Below are 9,650 nucleotides of genomic sequence, written 5' to 3'. Positions count from 1 at the left end.
GTGTGTGTGTGTGTGTGTGAGAGAGGAAGAGAGTTTTGACTGAGTAGGTAATCAGTGGAGAGCAGGTGGCTAAGTCTTCCCTGAGGAAAACTAAACGCGGCAGCCAAGATAAACATATTATAACATCTGCCATTGGCCCACATTGGATACATAGAAAAAAAAAAGAAATACGATTTGTCACATGAACGTCGTAATGCACTAATAAAAAATGTTTTCATTCATCCTTCTGTATTTAAAGTTGGAAATAAAATGAGGTATCACCAACTAGAAGTGGCATCTTACAAACGGTCGCTAGTTTTTTTGTTGGTAAAAAATTACTTTTTGTCATTGCTAGATAGCCAGAGAACTTCCCAATCTAAATACTGTTACTGCACTCCGTTGGCATAACCCAGTAGATGAAGTTATGTGGATTTCAGTTTTTTTCTTCCAAATTATACCGAGCACTTTGAAAAGTGCAACACTATTACAAAACATGACGAATTCTGGTACATTTTGAAGGACGACAGGCAACTTAAAGGTCTTGTTTGAAGTACAAAAAGTCATCCTATATTATATATTTATATAAATATATAAATATTCTCTGCACTGGATAACTGGCATGCAGGATTACAACCCCTCTGATTTACAATGCCCGTAAGGGATTCTGGCATTGCTGATCCTCCAGAGGGTGAAAAAAACTCTGATCCTGCAAATAATTTCTGCTGATTATAAAAACTGTGATGATATCCTGCAAACTGATAGATACTGTAGATCTTGGGAGATGAGTGTAATTTTAAGTGTGTCTTTGTTTGGATCAGAGGAGTGAGGCATTTTTTCTCGCCTCACTCAGCTGGAGCTAATCTGTCAGGAAACACATACACACACATGGAGACGTATGTACACATACAGACAGACAAGCACTCTAATGCAATTACATGCCAACTGCATACTAAAAGATAAAGAACTGCATACATGAATAGTCTAAAACACAAACACGTCTAGGCTGCAACAATAGAGGCTGAAGGCAAACCAAAACTGCAGGGAGAGAGAGAAAATCCCCCCCCCATAACGTGGTGATGAAAACATTCCAGAGACACGCAAGCATGGACGCTGTCCGTAGTCAGCTACAGAGCCACATCACACACACATACTCACACACTGGTGGGAGGGAGAGTGGTCACTGTGGAGTCGCCCCAATGGCTAGGCCGCACTGTTGGCTTGGATACTGGGAGGGTTTACACACACACACACACACACACACACACACACACACACACACACACATCACCACCACCCACACACCAACACACACACACACACACACACACACACACACACACACACACACACACACCTCCTCCAACTGACTGTTAACCCTTGATAATCCCCAATTACCTATCCACTGACAGAGAAAGGTGCTGAAAGTCTAAATAGCAGTGATGAAAAGCTTGTTGTTGTTCGTTTTAGCCAACAGCCTAATGTGCTAGAGATTTCTTTCTTTCCCATACACCTACATGCTTTCAAAACTGAAGTAACTCCATGCATCTTAGAGAGAAAAGAAAACAAATAAGCTCATAAAACGTTACATCTTTGTCTCTTATCAACACCATGAACCAAAGTACCTCTGTCATGTTAGCAGTGAGAAACACTTTCCTTCTCTGCTTGACATAAAACATCAACATGAAACTTGTTAGAGGTACAATCCATCCACTCTGCCAGCCTGCCGGGCAGCTTCTCACCCTGTTACTGCTGTGAGGGCTGTGGGAATGAAAATAGTCCTGGAGCAGAGCTGCCAAATGTTATAATCAAGACCAGTATTTTTAGATTTGGCATTCCATCCCAAGGACAAGGAAGCACAAGGCAGGAGCACAGAAAGAGACAAGAGCTGCCTCTATAATAATAGGGCATTTCAATGGCTCTGTATGGTCTACTATCAGAATTAAGACTTACACTGAGCTTCTTGCTAGGTTTAACATATTAATAGCAACAATGGATTGAAGGCATTTATATAAACAGGCCATAAAAAGAAAGCAATAGCTTAACTCACAAAAGACATATTGACAGAAGTCTATAAGTCAAAGTTTGCTGTTGATATCTGCCAGATCAACAAGCCCTCCCCCCTTTTTAAGTACACAGACTCTGCCCCAAGTCTACACACTGGAGGCACTCTGATCTGCTCAAACAGGACAGAAGGTAAAGTTTACTTACATGATGTATACGAGTCACAGTAGGATCTTAAAACAGGAAAACCAGTAGTTGCGAGTTTCACTGTAAGAAGCAAGTAGGAGCTCTGAGTCTGCTCGGCACAAGAGCCAATGTGCCGGTAAGCGTGGTGTGTTCCTGTGTTTGTGTGCGATCCAAATGAACACTAACCTGAGCGTCTGTCTGCTCCTTAGGCTCATATAGTCCCCTCCTTCCGCTCCTGCTGCCTTGGAAGACTCCGCCCCCTCTGTCGAGAAACAGGAAGACACTTAGGAGAGCAGGAAGCAAGAGCTTTTCCTAGCAGTCACCTGATCTCTGACACTTTCTCATTACCCTGTCTTTCTTTTGAAGTGCCATGTCCACTACCTACTGTATAGCATTGGGACCTGTAATGCAGGAAATGGGAGCAATGATTCATTTAGCCATGCTGATATAGTGGTACAGGAAAAGGAAAAGTGTCACCAGCAATCATCATGAAGAAAACAATCAATATAGACACAAATCAGAGATCAATTACATTGTGTGGACAGTACTGTGAAGGCGGTTTCTTTTCAGGTTCTATCAGTTTTTGTAATGCACACTTTTCTGTGTCTTTACGGCTATGAATGCTATTGCTTCTCATGAAAATGCCGGCCTTTTCCTGCTTGCTCCGAACAAACTGCTGCCATTCTGCAGCTGAAAATATAAAATACATCCTTCCTGTTCACAAGAGGACTTTTCCTGGGAAAGACCGAGCAGTAGGTGTTGCTAAATTCAGTCTAAAGTTTGACGCTACTTTCTATGTATATGATTAGACATCTAAAATGGAAGCCTCGGTATGTATGTAAAAGTGTGTGTGTGTGTGTGTGTGTGCTCTGTCTCTGAAATATCTCATGAACCGTTCACACTTGGTTTCTGAGTACCCAATGAATTTGGGGGAGTTTGCACAGCGGTGGATATAAAACTGAATAAAACTGAGTGGCTGCGGAAAAAAAGTTGAGGGATAAAAAGCGCTGCCATCAGGCTGGCTCTTCCGTGTCTACCCTTCACAATAAAAGGTCCATCTTAAATTCCCTCAGCATTACGCTAAGAGGACACTAAATACAAATATGATTTCTATCAAAAAAAGCCCTGCTTAAATTAGGTTAAGTATTAGGTTGCTGAGAGCTGTAAATTCACCACTTCTTCCTTCTCACTCAAGACTCTATGCTCACCTTGGTCCGGTTGTTCAAGTGTGCTAACTCATGGCACTAATAACATTACCGTCGGCAAATCACCCCGGCAAATCAAATCCATACTTAAATGTTAACCATCAAGCCACTAAGCCTGTTTGGAAATTAACACCTCAGCTGAAGTGTTACATTTGTTAACGACAGGCTATATGACGAGACAGCACTGCCGTCATTAAACGCTGACTCTGGCGATATTAACATGAAATACCGTTGACAAAAAAGAAAACCCCTCAGTTCATTTTCGACTTCCAAGGGGCGTTATCAACAGACCAAAATGCCTCCACGCAATTATATAGACCTACAACCAATTAGAGCAACCAAGCGACGCTGCGCTAAGCAACCCATGCATAGTGCTTGATCCGATTTGAAGCAGGAAGATGGCTGCCTGGATCACAAACTTCCTCAAATTATAGCAACAACTCATATGTGTTAAAGTAAAAAAAATAGGCAATACAGTAACGTCATTTTGATTCATATTTGACCAGAAACATCTGGTTTTTAGAAGACAGTTTGAGGTTGTCACTCTTTGTCTTAGACCCGCCCCATGTGAGATAAACGGTTGCGATTGGCCTGTCCAGCTGGAAATCTGTCTGAATGGGAGAGGGGGCCGAACCCTCTACTACACCCCTAACTTCCAAGTTATTCTAGATAACATTAGTCTTTCCTTTCCAATAGATCCTTCTGAGATAATGTATTTTAAGTAAGTGAGAAAGTCAATGTAGGGAAGTGGGATAACCGACGGTTATGAAAGAAAATAATATGATTATGATGGAGGTGTGGTCGAGGATATCCTGTCATTAGGGCCTGCAAAACAGTGGTTCAACAGAAGCTTTAACTACAGGAATATACGTATCCTGTGAGTTTGTATAAAGATTTGTGTCCAGTTAAAACAAAAACTAAAATCAGTTACAATGCACTTTTAACCATTCCCAGGAAAAGTTTCACTTCATGCACACAGCGACTGAGCTGCCCTTACTGCTCCTTACAGTCCAAACACACACACACACACAGCGGTGCTTATTTAAAGGAGTCAGCAGGGCAGGGTGCACCAGACCAACCTCCCTGTGGCACACACACATACAAAAAAGCACAAACCGACACATAGTCAGGCACTCACACCCACAGTCTAAAGTCAAACACACGCAGTGGTCAGTCATTATCCGGAGGCAGCAGCAGTGAGCGGACTTACATTCAGGCTCCTCGCTGTGGTGGAGAAGCAATCGGCAGCTCTGAAGTCAAAAAAGCACAGCGGGAGTCGATGGGATAGGACAATAAACATGTCAGCTGGGTCAACAAATTTTGACACCTTCTCCACCTCTGTTAATACTATCAATTACACTCTCCTCCCTTCCTTCCTCTCCTCCCCTCCCACGCAGCATCCCTCATTCCAAGGATTGGGCCTGGCTGATAATCGTATTTATCATCGCTGTTCCTCTTCTCATATATCTTTCGGCAAAACATTTTTTCTTGTTAAATAGATCAATTTCCTCCTCACTTCTCTGCTTCACCTCCACTCACCTCCCATGTCTTTGAACGTCCCGTTGTCTACCCTTTGTCTCATTCCTCTCTTCAACTTTCTTGCTCCTCTTATGTCAGTCTTTTTTCACACATTTAGTGAAAGCTACATGATCTCTGTGCCAGGGGGAAATATTTTCAACTTACATACCTGTGAGCATCGCAGCCCGCCCTCTGGCAGTGGTAAAGCACCTCCATGCATCAAAACACGCGCCTTCGCTCGCAGACACAGAGGAGGCAGGTGGATTACGAGTATTAGTGTGTGTGTGTGTGGTGCCTTCTCATTTGGCCAAATAGTCTGTGATCCATGATGCACAGATGCACACACATGCTCTCTTACCAACACAATGATACGTCTATTATAACCCTTCCCCAGGATGTTTACTAAAAACACACGGTTAGCTCTATTCACAGTTTTCTTTTTTGATTCATCAGCTGGAAATGTCTTTTTATAGTGACCACTGGAGAGGACAAGGGGTGTAAAGTTACTGCAGCTCTAGCTCTTTTCTCTCATACCAAAATCATTCAGAGCACACACACACATTCCACAAATGCAGGGACACAACATGCTAACATCTCACATTACTGCTCACATTATACACTGGCATGCCCAAGCAGGCCCAATCTCTTTCACCCTGCATCCTCAGTTGGTGAAGATACCAAACTGCACCAGCCTGCAATCAAATCTCCTGAGAAACTCAAAACTGAGCTGAGTGACAACAGTCTTTAGACTTATGTACAAAATGAACAAAAATGCTTCTTTGTAAGAACGTGGGTGACAAAGTATTTGGCTGTGGTCCAAACACTTATCTACTCAAATTTCATGTTGAATTTGGCCATGTTATTTCACGAATGATAACAGATGGCGGTTGACATTCAAATTCCAAAAGGGACTTCCAAGCAGACTTTCACATACTCAAACGTGCTGCAAACAGACAAAGCCAATATTTTGGGCTTATTTAAACCTTCTAATTTGTGACTTGTTTCGAACCCTGTGAGAGGTTTCAAACTTCTCATCTAACTCCCAACAAGAACTCAAATGAGCATACAATATTTCCCAAAATGCTGAACTATTCTTTAAAAATCCAACCCCAAATAACCCCAATTAAACTTGAAAGCTCCCCCAAAAGTAAGTAAGTGAAATGTAATCATAAAGCAATTTTCACAGACATAAGTTACTAAGTGCTTTACAGTGGCAACCACAAAACAGAATGGAAACACAATACACAATCAGTATTACACAATAATATTGAAAGTGCAGGCAATGGTGCGTACGGGTCAACAAAACGCCTGTCTAAACAGGCATACGGCTATCGGATTTTTAAACAAACCACAGAAACAGAAGACTGGAAGTGAGGAGGAAAAGCATTCAATATGCAGACACATACGCAGGAGCCTGCCCACGCAACGCTCTATACTGTACGTAAGTGTATGACTTTTAAACTGAATCTAATATGCAACAAGGAGCCAGTGCAGAGACTTAAGTGCCAGGGTATTGTGAGATTTTCTTTTTAGCCCAGGGATTCAAAAGCAAAAGAAGACAACTATCATTGTTTTCACAGGCTAGAGACAGAAAACGTTTGTGTACAACTGGAGCGCCCTAATAAATGTAGTCCATTGAAACTTTGAAGAGAAAATATGCCACCACTGACTGATTCACATTGTTGTGTTGAAGTATACAGTTTAAAAAAAATGTATGTATCAACTAAAACAACTTGGTTTCCGTTTGAGAAAGTAAATAAAACAAACATGTTGTAACACTGCAATTTCGACGTCTTGACCTTTTCCTCTATTTGTACTGTAATACCCTCACACGCAACTCTGCAGACAGTCTACAGCTACATAAAGACAGAATTATAAAAAAGAAAACCAATGTGACACAAGAGTTGGGATCTGTAACACACTCAGACATTAAAAAGCTGTCTGTTTGAGCTCTCTGGTTACTAGGTCAGAGGGCCCAGTGTGGAGGGGGCAGGGTAAATAATGGTTAACAAGAAGCATGTTGCTAAACAGCGACCTCAAAACAGCCAGAGGCACTGGTGACAGGCAAAGGGCCTCTGAGTCTCTGTCACGTGCAGTGAGGAATCATGGCCTTCTGGGAATGGCAAAAAAAAAAGAAAATAGAGGGCACGAAGAAAGAAACAAATGTTGGCAACCAGCCTGTTGTCGTTTGTCTTTGAAGGGTGGGGCACACAAGGAAGGTCCTCCAAAAGTACATGAGCATACACTCAAGCACCCATTTGCGCACACATTCAAATGCTGATTCAAGCTCCCCACACACACGCGCACACACACACACGCGCGCACACACACACACACACACACACACACACACAACACACACACACACACACACACACCACACACACACACACACACACACACACACACACACACACACACTTTGACATATCAAAGACAACCACAAATTCATCAAATTGGTGTGTGTACGCAGTGTTCCCACAGGTGAGAATTCCCTTGTGGTGGCGGGTGGCGCGGATGTGACGACGCGCTGAGTAATAAACACACACAAAGGTTTATGAACGATTTACTGAAAACAATGACTACAGAACATTAACAGATATTTTAGAAAGTAATAACTACGTACATATTAAACAAACCAGATACAGATCAGGGGTAGGCTTTGATGTGCTTTGTCAATTAAATCTGGTTGGTTTGTCAAATAACTTTTAAAGGTTCAGCAGATAAAATACCTGATTACCGGAAGCCAAAATGTTATATTTAATAACAACTTAACCTTAAAACTATGGGTTAATTTATTTATAAAGCGCCAAATCACAACAACAGTTATCTCACTGCGCTTTTCATAAAAGAGCAGGTCTAGACCGTACACTGGGATGTTATTTACAGAAACCCAACAATTCCCACCAAGAGCAAGCACTAGGCGACAGAGGCAGAATCCATACAGAAAATGACATGTTATTATAAATCTCAGCTAGGGCTGTGACGGTATATTGTTTTTCTTAAGGTGGTGACGAAGCACCATATCACCGCGGTATGGCAGTTAACCGCAACCCCCTCAAGAGACTAGCGTAAAAAGCAGCGAGAATGGCAGGGTGCCTTAAGCGAGTGACGTCAGTGCCCGTGTTGATGCAAAAGGAGAGCGAGCGGTAACGGAGAGTAGCGTATGAGGAAAAAGAGATGGCAAAGATGATATGAATTGAGTTAACAGTGAATAATGAAACAACAAGCTTGAGCTTCTCAAGACACGGGGCCTTTTTTGTTGTCAATACCTCCGGTAAAGTGAATGGCGTTACCCCCCCAAAAAACATTGGCTTAACCCTTAGCACAGCGTTGCCATTTCAGCTCAATGTGAGAGTCTTTACTGTGTTGCTAGAGATGTTCTGATACCAACATCGGTATCGCCTCCGATACTGCCTAAAATGCTAGTATTGGTATTGGGAAGTACTAGAGTTAATGCACCGATCCGATACCACGTAATAAAGCCCTACAGAAAATCTACTTTCAAGTAGTTTATTCTTTTTCAGTTATAACTGACTGGCAAAGTGGATGATAAAAGAAAGTTCTGTGGAGTACATAGTTTGTGTTTGTGATTCACAAGGAGTTTAACGTGAGCCAAGCTGACAACAAAGATAGAAATCACAGCCATACAGGTATAGTTGTGTACAGTTGTCAAAACATAATAAAATATATGACACAATGGTATTGGATCAGTATTCAGTCTCGGCCGATGCGCAAGTTCAGGTATGAGAAAACGTCTAACGAGGGCTTGAGCTTCTCGTTACACTGCCACCTACAGGTTCGGCATGCTCTTGACGGCATATACACACGGGTATGTGTAAGAAAACACTTTTCTGAAAACAGACAACTGTGCACAATGTTATTTTTGAAAACTGAGAGGTTAAAATGTTCATTTATGAAAACAGCTGCCCACGCGTAAATGTAGCATCAGCCTCGGACCTAATATGATTAAAGACTGAGTCTGTGTGTGGGCTGTTGGCATACAGCAGCAGACAAACACCACTTGTGCTCCTTCACTTGGCAAACACAGACAACAAAGTAGAACAACGTAAGTAGATCAGCGTCAGACTGATGTACACCCGTTTTGTTTCAGGTGGAAACCAGTTCAGCCATCAACTGCATTGAAAACAAAATGTAAAGGGTTTCTGCAGGACACTAGGTCAAGGTCTTGCTCTCTAGGTTACCTCTTAATGAGCAAAGCGCCGTCAGTTTGTCTCCAAGTCACAGCTTCACTTAGTCACACAAGACGAGCTGTTTGCATGTGAGGGATCTGCATGCAAGTCCTGAGCTGCTGACCTCCAGACACAGCTTTCCAGGACACAGAGTCCCAGTGACCTCATTCCTCACGGGGAGACTGGCCCAAACTGGGAGCACCCAAGAGCCAATGACAGAAGGGAACTCCAGCCACATGACTCCTAATGTCTAGGATATTTAGGCCAGAGAGGGCTTAACCTGACGGAGAAGACAGCAAGAATGCACTGCACGCTTTAAAGTGAAACATCACATCTTGATAAAGAAGAAATAGTAAAGTCTTAACTATCAATGAAGGCTGATTTGGGCCTCCCTACTTTAATTACAGTTGGTGTTCTATTTAAGACTGCAACAATGGGAGTGTGAGGTAACTACTTTATACTTCTACTTCACTTCTACTGTCCAATATTGTACTTCGACAGTAGTTACTAGTCACTTTGATCAAGGTTTCTCACACACACACACACACACACACACACACACACACAC

General features: G+C 42.4%; 1 long non-coding RNA gene across 1 annotated transcript in view; it reads right to left on the bottom strand.

The window, feature by feature from the left end:
- LOC116692617 (uncharacterized) overlaps positions 1-9,650 on the bottom strand; it is a 27,306-nt gene that overhangs the window by 10,201 nt on the left and 7,455 nt on the right. Inside the window, exon 2 of the long non-coding RNA XR_004332737.1 lies at positions 6,681-6,688. This is a non-coding gene — a long non-coding RNA (uncharacterized LOC116692617). The remainder of the gene's footprint in view (positions 1-6,680; positions 6,689-9,650) is intronic.

The sequence above is a fragment of the Etheostoma spectabile genome, chromosome 7 (assembly GCF_008692095.1).
Source record: "Etheostoma spectabile isolate EspeVRDwgs_2016 chromosome 7, UIUC_Espe_1.0, whole genome shotgun sequence".
NCBI classification, from domain to species: Eukaryota; Metazoa; Chordata; class Actinopteri; order Perciformes; family Percidae; genus Etheostoma; species Etheostoma spectabile.
Note: the sequence above shows the minus strand (reverse complement) of the source record. Positions and strands in the feature narration are given on the sequence as shown.